Genomic DNA, 12263 nt, shown 5'->3' with positions numbered 1-12263 from the left:
TATGGGCAAGCAATCTCCATTATTTCTTATGGGCAAGCAATCTCCAATGATTCTCTAAGGGCAAACAATCCCAATTATTTCCTATGGGCAAGCAATTTCTTATCTTTCCTTAGGTTCAGGTAAATACTATGTTTCCCAAAGGGCAAGCAATCTCCACTGATTCTCTATTGGCAAGCAATCCGCATTATTTCCTATAGGCAAGCAATTTCTTCTCTTTCACTATGGGCAGGTAAATACTATGTTTCCCAAATGGCAAGGAATCTCCCATGAATCTCTATGGGCAAGAAATCCCCATTATTTCCTATGGGCAAGCAATTTCGTACCTTTCCTTATGGTCAGGTGAATACTATGTTTCCCAAAGGGCAAGCAATCTCCAGTGATTCTCTATGGGCAAGCAATCCCAATTATTTCCTATGGGCAAGCAATTTCTTATCTTTCCTTAGGTTCAGGTAAATACTATGTTTCCCAAAGGGCAAGCAATCTCCACTGATTCTCTATGGGCAAGCAATCCGCATTATTTCCTATGGGCAAGCAATTTCTTCTCTTTCACTATGGTGACATAAATACTATGTTTCCCAAATGGCAAGGAATCTCCAATGATTCTCTATGGGAAAGCAATCACCATTATTTCCTATGGGCAAGCAATTTCGTACCTTTCCTTATGGTCAGGTGAATACTATGTTTCCCAAAGGGCAAGCAATCTCCAGTGATTCGCTATGGGCAAGCAACCACCATTATTTCCTATGGGGAAGCAATTTCTTATCTTGCCCTATGGGAAGGTAAATACTATGTTTCCCAAAGGGCAAGCAATCTCCCATGAATCTCTATGGGCAAGAAATAACCATTATTTCCTATGGGCAAGCAATTTGTTATGTTTCCCTACGGTCAGGTAAATACTATGTTTCCCAAAGGGAAGCAGTCTCCAATGATTCTCTATGGGCAAGCAATCTCCATTATTTCCTATGGGCAAGCAATCTCCAATGATTCTCTATGGGCAAGCAATCTCCATTACTCCCTAGGGGCAAGCAATCTCCAATGATTCTCTATGGGCAAGTAATCTCCCTTATTTGCTATGGGCAAGTAATATCCAATGATTCTCTATGCGCAAGTAACCTCCATTATTTCGTAAGGGCAAGCAATCTCCAATGATCCTCTATGGGCAACCAATCCCCATTATTTTCTATGGGCAAGCAATTTCTTATCTTTCCCTGTGGGCAGGTAAATACTATGTTTCCCAAAGGAAAAGCAATCTCCCATTAATCTCTATGGGCAAGCAATCTCCATTATTTCGTATGGGCAAGCAATCTCCAATGATTCTCTATGGGCAAGCAATCTCCATTATTACCTATGGGCAAGCAATCTCCATTACTCCCTATGGGCAAGCAATCTCCAATGATTCTCTATGGGCAAGCAATCTCCATTATTTCCTATTGGCAAGCAATCTCAAATGATTCTCTATGGGCAAGCAATCTCCATTATGTCCTTTCGGCAAGCAATCTCCAATGATTCTCTAAAGGCAAGTAATCTCCATTATTTCCTATGGGTTAGGGTTAGGGTCAGGGTTTGGGGTTAGGGTTAGGGTCAGTATTAGGATTAGGATTAGGGTTAGGATTAGGGTTAGGGTTAGGATTAGGATTAGGGTTAGGATTAAGGTTAGGATAAGTATTAGGATTAGGGTTAGGATTAGGATTAGGATTAGGGTTCGGATTAGGGTTAGGGTTAGGTTTAGGTCTAGTGCCAGGGATAGGGGTTAGTGTGAGGGTTTGAGGTTTGGGGTTAGCGTTAGGGCTAGGGTTAGGATTAGGGTTAGGGTTAGCAATCTCCATTATTTCCTATAGGCAAGCAATCTCCAATGATTCTCTATGGGCAAGCAATCTCCATTATTTCCTATGGGCAAGCATTCTCCAATGATTCTCTATGGGCAAGCAATCTCCATTATTTCCTATGGTCAAGCAATCTCCAATGATTCTCTATGGGCAAGTAATCTCCATTATTTCCTATGGGCAAGCAATCTCCAATGATTCTCTATGGGCAAGCAATCTCCATTATTTCTTATGGGCAAGCAATCTCCAATGATTCTCTATGGGCAAGCAATCCCTATTATTTCCTATGGGCAAGCAATTTCTTATCTTTCCTTATGTTCAGGTAAATACTATGTTTCCCAAAGGGCAAGCAATCTCCACTGATTCTCTATGGGCAAGCAATCACCATTATTTCCTATGGGCAAGCAATTTCTTATCTTGCCCTATGGACAGGTAAATACTATGTTTCTCAAAGGGAAGGAATCTCCCATGAATCTCTATGGGCAAGAAATAACTATTATTTCCTATGGGCAAGCAATTTCTTATGTTTCCCTGCGGTCAGGTAAATACTATGTTTCCCAAATGGCAAGTAATTTCCAATGAATCTCTATGGGCAAGCAATCTCCATTATTTCCTATGGGCAGGCAATCTCCAATGATTCTCTATGGGCAAGCAATCTCCATTATTTCCTATGGTCTGTCAATCTCCAATGATTCTCTATGGGCAAGCAATCAACATTATTTCGAATGGGCAAGCAATCTCCAATGATTCTCTATGGGCAAGCAATCTCCATTATTTCCTATGGGCAAGCATTCTCCAATGATTCTCTATGGGCAAGCAATCTCCATTATTTCCTATGGGCAAGCAATCTCCAATGATTCTCTATGGGCAAGTAATCTCCATTATTTCCTATGGGCAAGCAATCACCAATGATTCTCTATGGGCAAGCAATCTCCATTATTTCTTATGGGCAAGCAATCTCCAATGATTCTCTATGGGCAAGCAATCCCAATTATTTCCTATGGGCAAGCAATTTCTTATCTTTCCTTAGGTTCAGGTAAATACTATGTTTCCCAAAGGGCAAGCAATCTCCACTGATTCTCTATTGGCAAGCAATCCGCATTATTTCCTATGGGCAAGCAATTTCTTCTCTTTCACTATGGTCAGGTAAATACTATGTTTCCCAAATGGCAAGGAATCCCCCATGAATCTCTATGGGCAAGAAATCCCCATTATTTCCTATGGGCAAGCAATTTCGTACCTTTCCTTATGGTCAGGTGAATACTATGTTTCCCAAAGGGCAAGCAATCTCCAGTGATTCTCTATGGGCAAGCAATCCCAATTATTTCCTATGGGCAAGCAATTTCTTATCTTTCCTTAGGTTCAGGTAAATACTATGTTTCCCAAAGGGCAAGCAATCTCCACTGATTCTCTATGGGCAAGCAATCCGCATTATTTCCTATGGGCAAGCAATTTCTTCTCTTTCACTATGGTGACATAAATACTATGTTTCCCAAATGGCAAGGAATCTCCAATGATTCTCTATGGGAAAGCAATCACCATTATTTCCTATGGGCAAGCAATTTCGTACCTTTCCTTATGGTCAGGTGAATACTATGTTTCCCAAAGGGCAAGCAATCTCCAGTGATTCGCTATGGGCAAGCAACCACCATTATTTCCTATGGGGAAGCAATTTCTTATCTTGCCCTATGGGAAGGTAAATACTATGTTTCCCAAAGGGCAAGCAATCTCCCATGAATCTCTATGGGCAAGAAATAACCATTATTTCCTATGGGCAAGCAATTTGTTATGTTTCCCTACGGTCAGGTAAATACTATGTTTCCCAAAGGGAAGCAGTCTCCAATGATTCTCTATGGGCAAGCAATCTCCATTATTTCCTATGGGCAAGCAATCTCCAATGATTCTCTATGGGCAAGCAATCTCCATTACTCCCTAGGGGCAAGCAATCTCCAATGATTCTCTATGGGCAAGTAATCTCCCTTATTTGCTATGGGCAAGTAATATCCAATGATTCTCTATGCGCAAGCAATCTCCATTATTTCGTAAGGGCAAGCAATCTCCAATGATCCTCTATGGGCAAGCAATCCCCATTATTTTCTATGGGCAAGCAATTTCTTATCTTTCCCTGTGGGCAGGTAAATACTATGTTTCCCAAAGGAAAAGCAATCTCCCATTAATCTCTATGGGCAAGCAATCTCCATTATTTCGTATGGGCAAGCAATCTCCAATGATTCTCTATGGGCAAGCAATCTCCATTATTACCTATGGGCAAGCAATCTCCATTACTCCCTATGGGCAAGCAATCTCCAATGATTCTCTATGGGCAAGCAATCTCCATTATTTCCTATTGGCAAGCAATCTCCAATGATTCTCTATGGGCAAGCAATCTCCATTATGTCCTTTCGGCAAGCAATCTCCAATGATTCTCTAAGGGCAAGTAATCTCCATTATTTCCTATGGGTTAGGGTTAGGGTCAGGGTTTAGGGTTAGGGTTAGGGTCAGTATTAGGATTAGGATTAGGGTTAGGATTAGGGTTAGGGTTAGGATTAGGATTAGGGTTAGGATTAAGGTTAGGATAAGTATTAGGATTAGGGTTAGGATTAGGATTAGGATTAGGGTTCGGATTAGGGTTAGGGTTAGGTTTAGGTCTAGTGCCAGGGATAGGGGTTAGTGTGAGGGTTTGAGGTTTGGGGTTAGCGTTAGGGCTAGGGTTAGGATTAGGGTTAGGGTTAGCAATCTCCATTATTTCCTATAGGCAAGCAATCTCCAATGATTCTCTATGGGCAAGCAATCTCCATTATTTCCTATGGGCAAGCATTCTCCAATGATTCTCTATGGGCAAGCAATCTCCATTATTTCCTATGGTCAAGCAATCTCCAATGATTCTCTATGGGCAAGTAATCTCCATTATTTCCTATGGGCAAGCAATCTCCAATGATTCTCTATGGGCAAGCAATCTCCATTATTTCTTATGGGCAAGCAATCTCCAATGATTCTCTATGGGCAAGCAATCCCTATTATTTCCTATGGGCAAGCAATTTCTTATCTTTCCTTATGTTCAGGTAAATACTATGTTTCCCAAAGGGCAAGCAATCTCCACTGATTCTCTATGGGCAAGCAATCCGCATTATTTCCTATGGGCAAGCAATTTCTTCTCTTTCACTATGCTCAGGTAAATACTATGTTTCCCAAATGGCAAGGAATCTCCCATGAATCTCTATGGGCAAGAAATCCCCTTTATTTCCTATGGGCAAGCAATTTCGTACATTTCCTTATGGTCAGGTGAATACTATGTTTCCCAAAGGGCAAGCAATCTCCAATGATTCTCTATGGGCAAGCAATCCCCATTTTTTTCTATGAGCAAGCAATTTCTTCTCTTTCACTATGGTCAGGTAAATACTATGTTTCCCAAATGGCAAGTAATCTCCCATGAATCTCTATGGGCAAGAAATCCCCATTATTTCCTATGGGCAAGCAATTTCGTACCTTTCCTTATGGTCAGGTGAATACTATGTTTCCCAAAGGGCAAGCAATCTCCAATGATTCTCTATGGGCAAGCAATCCCCATTATTTCCTATGGGCAGGCAATTTCGTACCTTTCCTTATGTTCAGGTGAATACTATGTTTCCCAAAGGGCAAGCAATCTCCAGTGATTCTCTATGGGCAAGCAATCCCAATTATTTCCTATGGGCAAGCAATTTCTTATCTTTCCTTAGGTTCAGGTAAATACTATGTTTCCCAAAGGGCAAGCAATCTCCACTGATTCTCTATGGGCAAGCAATCCGCATTATTTGCTATGGGCAAGCAATTTCTTCTCTTTCACTATGGTCACATAAATACTATGTTTCCCAAATGGCAAGGAATCTCCCATGAATCTCTATGGGCAAGCAATCACCATTATTTCCTATGGGCAAGCAATTTCTTATCTTGCCCTATGGACAGGTAAATACTATGTTTCCCAAAGGGAAGGAATCTCCCATGAATCTCTATGGGCAAGAAATAACTATTATTTCCTATGGGCAAGCAATTTCTTATGTTTCCCTGCGGTCAGGTAAATACTATGTTTCCCAAAGGGCAAGTAATCTCCAATGAATCTCTATGGGCAAGCAATCTCCATTATTTCCTAAGGGCAGGCAATCTCCAATGATTCTCTATGGGCAAGCAATCTCCATTATTTCCTATGGTCAGGCAATCTCCAATGATACTCTATGGGCAAGCAATCTCCATTATTTCCTATGGGCAAGCAATCTCCAATGATTCTCTATGGGCAAGTAATCTCCATTATTTCCTATGGGCAAGCAATCTCCAATGATTCTCTATGGGCAAGCAATCTCCATTGTTTCCTATGGGCAAGCAATCTCCAATGATTCTCTATGGGCAAGTAATCTCCATTATTTCCTATGGGCAAGCAATCTCCAATGATTCTCTATGGGCAAGCAATCTCCATTATTTCTTATGGGCAAGCAATCTCCAATGATTCTCTAAGGGCAAACAATCCCAATTATTTCCTATGGGCAAGCAATTTCTTATCTTTCCTTAGGTTCAGGTAAATACTATGTTTCCCAAAGGGCAAGCAATCTCCACTGATTCTCTATTGGCAAGCAATCCGCATTATTTCCTATAGGCAAGCAATTTCTTCTCTTTCACTATGGGCAGGTAAATACTATGTTTCCCAAATGGCAAGGAATCTCCCATGAATCTCTATGGGCAAGAAATCCCCATTATTTCCTATGGGCAAGCAATTTCGTACCTTTCCTTATGGTCAGGTGAATACTATGTTTCCCAAAGGGCAAGCAATCTCCAGTGATTCTCTATGGGCAAGCAATCCCAATTATTTCCTATGGGCAAGCAATTTCTTATCTTTCCTTAGGTTCAGGTAAATACTATGTTTCCCAAAGGGCAAGCAATCTCCACTGATTCTCTATGGGCAAGCAATCCGCATTATTTCCTATGGGCAAGCAATTTCTTCTCTTTCACTATGGTGACATAAATACTATGTTTCCCAAATGGCAAGGAATCTCCAATGATTCTCTATGGGAAAGCAATCACCATTATTTCCTATGGGCAAGCAATTTCGTACCTTTCCTTATGGTCAGGTGAATACTATGTTTCCCAAAGGGCAAGCAATCTCCAGTGATTCGCTATGGGCAAGCAACCACCATTATTTCCTATGGGGAAGCAATTTCTTATCTTGCCCTATGGGAAGGTAAATACTATGTTTCCCAAAGGGCAAGCAATCTCCCATGAATCTCTATGGGCAAGAAATAACCATTATTTCCTATGGGCAAGCAATTTGTTATGTTTCCCTACGGTCAGGTAAATACTATGTTTCCCAAAGGGAAGCAGTCTCCAATGATTCTCTATGGGCAAGCAATCTCCATTATTTCCTATGGGCAAGCAATCTCCAATGATTCTCTATGGGCAAGCAATCTCCATTACTCCCTAGGGGCAAGCAATCTCCAATGATTCTCTATGGGCAAGTAATCTCCCTTATTTGCTATGGGCAAGTAATATCCAATGATTCTCTATGCGCAAGTAATCTCCATTATTTCGTAAGGGCAAGCAATCTCCAATGATCCTCTATGGGCAACCAATCCCCATTATTTTCTATGGGCAAGCAATTTCTTATCTTTCCCTGTGGGCAGGTAAATACTATGTTTCCCAAAGGAAAAGCAATCTCCCATTAATCTCTATGGGCAAGCAATCTCCATTATTTCGTATGGGCAAGCAATCTCCAATGATTCTCTATGGGCAAGCAATCTCCATTATTACCTATGGGCAAGCAATCTCCATTACTCCCTATGGGCAAGCAATCTCCAATGATTCTCTATGGGCAAGCAATCTCCATTATTTCCTATTGGCAAGCAATCTCAAATGATTCTCTATGGGCAAGCAATCTCCATTATGTCCTTTCGGCAAGCAATCTCCAATGATTCTCTAAAGGCAAGTAATCTCCATTATTTCCTATGGGTTAGGGTTAGGGTCAGGGTTTGGGGTTAGGGTTAGGGTCAGTATTAGGATTAGGATTAGGGTTAGGATTAGGGTTAGGGTTAGGATTAGGATTAGGGTTAGGATTAAGGTTAGGATAAGTATTAGGATTAGGGTTAGGATTAGGATTAGGATTAGGGTTCGGATTAGGGTTAGGGTTAGGTTTAGGTCTAGTGCCAGGGATAGGGGTTAGTGTGAGGGTTTGAGGTTTGGGGTTAGCGTTAGGGCTAGGGTTAGGATTAGGGTTAGGGTTAGCAATCTCCATTATTTCCTATAGGCAAGCAATCTCCAATGATTCTCTATGGGCAAGCAATCTCCATTATTTCCTATGGGCAAGCATTCTCCAATGATTCTCTATGGGCAAGCAATCTCCATTATTTCCTATGGTCAAGCAATCTCCAATGATTCTCTATGGGCAAGTAATCTCCATTATTTCCTATGGGCAAGCAATCTCCAATGATTCTCTATGGGCAAGCAATCTCCATTATTTCTTATGGGCAAGCAATCTCCAATGATTCTCTATGGGCAAGCAATCCCTATTATTTCCTATGGGCAAGCAATTTCTTATCTTTCCTTATGTTCAGGTAAATACTATGTTTCCCAAAGGGCAAGCAATCTCCACTGATTCTCTATGGGCAAGCAATCCGCATTATTTCCTATGGGCAAGCAATTTCTTCTCTTTCACTATGCTCAGGTAAATACTATGTTTCCCAAATGGCAAGGAATCTCCCATGAATCTCTATGGGCAAGAAATCCCCTTTATTTCCTATGGGCAAGAAATTTCGTACCTTTCCTTATGGTCAGGTGAATACTATGTTTCCCAAAGGGCAAGCAATCTCCACTGATTCTCTATGGGCAAGCAATCCGCATTATTTCCTATGGGCAAGCAATTTCTTCTCTTTCACTATGCTCAGGTAAATACTATGTTTCCCAAATGGCAAGGAATCTCCCATGAATCTCTATGGGCAAGAAATCCCCATTATTTCCTATGGGCAAGCAATTTCGTACCTTTCCTTATGGTCAGGTGAATACTATGTTTCCCAAAGGGCAAGCAATCTCCAATGATTCTCTATGGGCAAGCAATCCCCATTATTTCCTATGGGCAGGCAATTTCGTACCTTTCCTTATGTTCAGGTGAATACTATGTTTCCCAAAGGGCAAGCAATCTCCAGTGATTCTCTATGGGCAAGCAATCACCATTATTTCCTATGGGCAAGCAATTTCTTATCTTGCCCTATGGACAGGTAAATACTATGTTTCTCAAAGGGAAGGAATCTCCCATGAATCTCTATGGGCAAGAAATAACTATTATTTCCTATGGGCAAGCAATTTCTTATGTTTCCCTGCGGTCAGGTAAATACTATGTTTCCCAAATGGCAAGTAATTTCCAATGAATCTCTATGGGCAAGCAATCTCCATTATTTCCTATGGGCAGGCAATCTCCAATGATTCTCTATGGGCAAGCAATCTCCATTATTTCCTATGGTCTGTCAATCTCCAATGATTCTCTATGGGCAAGCAATCAACATTATTTCGAATGGGCAAGCAATCTCCAATGATTCTCTATGGGCAAGCAATCTCCATTATTTCCTATGGGCAAGCATTCTCCAATGATTCTCTATGGGCAAGCAATCTCCATTATTTCCTATGGGCAAGCAATCTCCAATGATTCTCTATGGGCAAGTAATCTCCATTATTTCCTATGGGCAAGCAATCACCAATGATTCTCTATGGGCAAGCAATCTCCATTATTTCTTATGGGCAAGCAATCTCCAATGATTCTCTATGGGCAAGCAATCCCAATTATTTCCTATGGGCAAGCAATTTCTTATCTTTCCTTAGGTTCAGGTAAATACTATGTTTCCCAAAGGGCAAGCAATCTCCACTGATTCTCTATTGGCAAGCAATCCGCATTATTTCCTATGGGCAAGCAATTTCTTCTCTTTCACTATGGTCAGGTAAATACTATGTTTCCCAAATGGCAAGGAATCCCCCATGAATCTCTATGGGCAAGAAATCCCCATTATTTCCTATGGGCAAGCAATTTCGTACCTTTCCTTATGGTCAGGTGAATACTATGTTTCCCAAAGGGCAAGCAATCTCCAGTGATTCTCTATGGGCAAGCAATCCCAATTATTTCCTATGGGCAAGCAATTTCTTATCTTTCCTTAGGTTCAGGTAAATACTATGTTTCCCAAAGGGCAAGCAATCTCCACTGATTCTCTATGGGCAAGCAATCCGCATTATTTCCTATGGGCAAGCAATTTCTTCTCTTTCACTATGGTGACATAAATACTATGTTTCCCAAATGGCAAGGAATCTCCAATGATTCTCTATGGGAAAGCAATCACCATTATTTCCTATGGGCAAGCAATTTCGTACCTTTCCTTATGGTCAGGTGAATACTATGTTTCCCAAAGGGCAAGCAATCTCCAGTGATTCGCTATGGGCAAGCAACCACCATTATTTCCTATGGGGAAGCAATTTCTTATCTTGCCCTATGGGAAGGTAAATACTATGTTTCCCAAAGGGCAAGCAATCTCCCATGAATCTCTATGGGCAAGAAATAACCATTATTTCCTATGGGCAAGCAATTTGTTATGTTTCCCTACGGTCAGGTAAATACTATGTTTCCCAAAGGGAAGCAGTCTCCAATGATTCTCTATGGGCAAGCAATCTCCATTATTTCCTATGGGCAAGCAATCTCCAATGATTCTCTATGGGCAAGCAATCTCCATTACTCCCTAGGGGCAAGCAATCTCCAATGATTCTCTATGGGCAAGTAATCTCCCTTATTTGCTATGGGCAAGTAATATCCAATGATTCTCTATGCGCAAGCAATCTCCATTATTTCGTAAGGGCAAGCAATCTCCAATGATCCTCTATGGGCAAGCAATCCCCATTATTTTCTATGGGCAAGCAATTTCTTATCTTTCCCTGTGGGCAGGTAAATACTATGTTTCCCAAAGGAAAAGCAATCTCCCATTAATCTCTATGGGCAAGCAATCTCCATTATTTCGTATGGGCAAGCAATCTCCAATGATTCTCTATGGGCAAGCAATCTCCATTATTACCTATGGGCAAGCAATCTCCATTACTCCCTATGGGCAAGCAATCTCCAATGATTCTCTATGGGCAAGCAATCTCCATTATTTCCTATTGGCAAGCAATCTCCAATGATTCTCTATGGGCAAGCAATCTCCATTATGTCCTTTCGGCAAGCAATCTCCAATGATTCTCTAAGGGCAAGTAATCTCCATTATTTCCTATGGGTTAGGGTTAGGGTCAGGGTTTAGGGTTAGGGTTAGGGTCAGTATTAGGATTAGGATTAGGGTTAGGATTAGGGTTAGGGTTAGGATTAGGATTAGGGTTAGGATTAAGGTTAGGATAAGTATTAGGATTAGGGTTAGGATTAGGATTAGGATTAGGGTTCGGATTAGGGTTAGGGTTAGGTTTAGGTCTAGTGCCAGGGATAGGGGTTAGTGTGAGGGTTTGAGGTTTGGGGTTAGCGTTAGGGCTAGGGTTAGGATTAGGGTTAGGGTTAGCAATCTCCATTATTTCCTATAGGCAAGCAATCTCCAATGATTCTCTATGGGCAAGCAATCTCCATTATTTCCTAAGGGCAAGCATTCTCCAATGATTCTCTATGGGCAAGCAATCTCCATTATTTCCTATGGTCAAGCAATCTCCAATGATTCTCTATGGGCAAGTAATCTCCATTATTTCCTATGGGCAAGCAATCTCCAATGATTCTCTATGGGCAAGCAATCTCCATTATTTCTTATGGGCAAGCAATCTCCAATGATTCTCTATGGGCAAGCAATCCCTATTATTTCCTATGGGCAAGCAATTTCTTATCTTTCCTTATGTTCAGGTAAATACTATGTTTCCCAAAGGGCAAGCAATCTCCACTGATTCTCTATGGGCAAGCAATCCGCATTATTTCCTATGGGCAAGCAATTTCTTCTCTTTCACTATGCTCAGGTAAATACTATGTTTCCCAAATGGCAAGGAATCTCCCATGAATCTCTATGGGCAAGAAATCCCCTTTATTTCCTATGGGCAAGCAATTTCGTACATTTCCTTATGGTCAGGTGAATACTATGTTTCCCAAAGGGCAAGCAATCTCCAATGATTCTCTATGGGCAAGCAATCCCCATTTTTTTCTATGAGCAAGCAATTTCTTCTCTTTCACTATGGTCAGGTAAATACTATGTTTCCCAAATGGCAAGTAATCTCCCATGAATCTCTATGGGCAAGAAATCCCCATTATTTCCTATGGGCAAGCAATTTCGTACCTTTCCTTATGGTCAGGTGAATACTATGTTTCCCAAAGGGCAAGCAATCTCCAATGATTCTCTATGGGCAAGCAATCCCCATTATTTCCTATGGGCAGGCAATTTCGTACCTTTCCTTATGTTCAGGTGAATACTATGTTTCCCAAAGGGCAAG

The sequence above is a fragment of the Sceloporus occidentalis genome, unplaced genomic scaffold (assembly GCF_023333645.1).
Source record: "Sceloporus occidentalis isolate IW3139 unplaced genomic scaffold, rSceOcc1.0.p SCAF_8, whole genome shotgun sequence".
NCBI classification, from domain to species: Eukaryota; Metazoa; Chordata; class Lepidosauria; order Squamata; family Phrynosomatidae; genus Sceloporus; species Sceloporus occidentalis.
Note: the sequence above shows the minus strand (reverse complement) of the source record.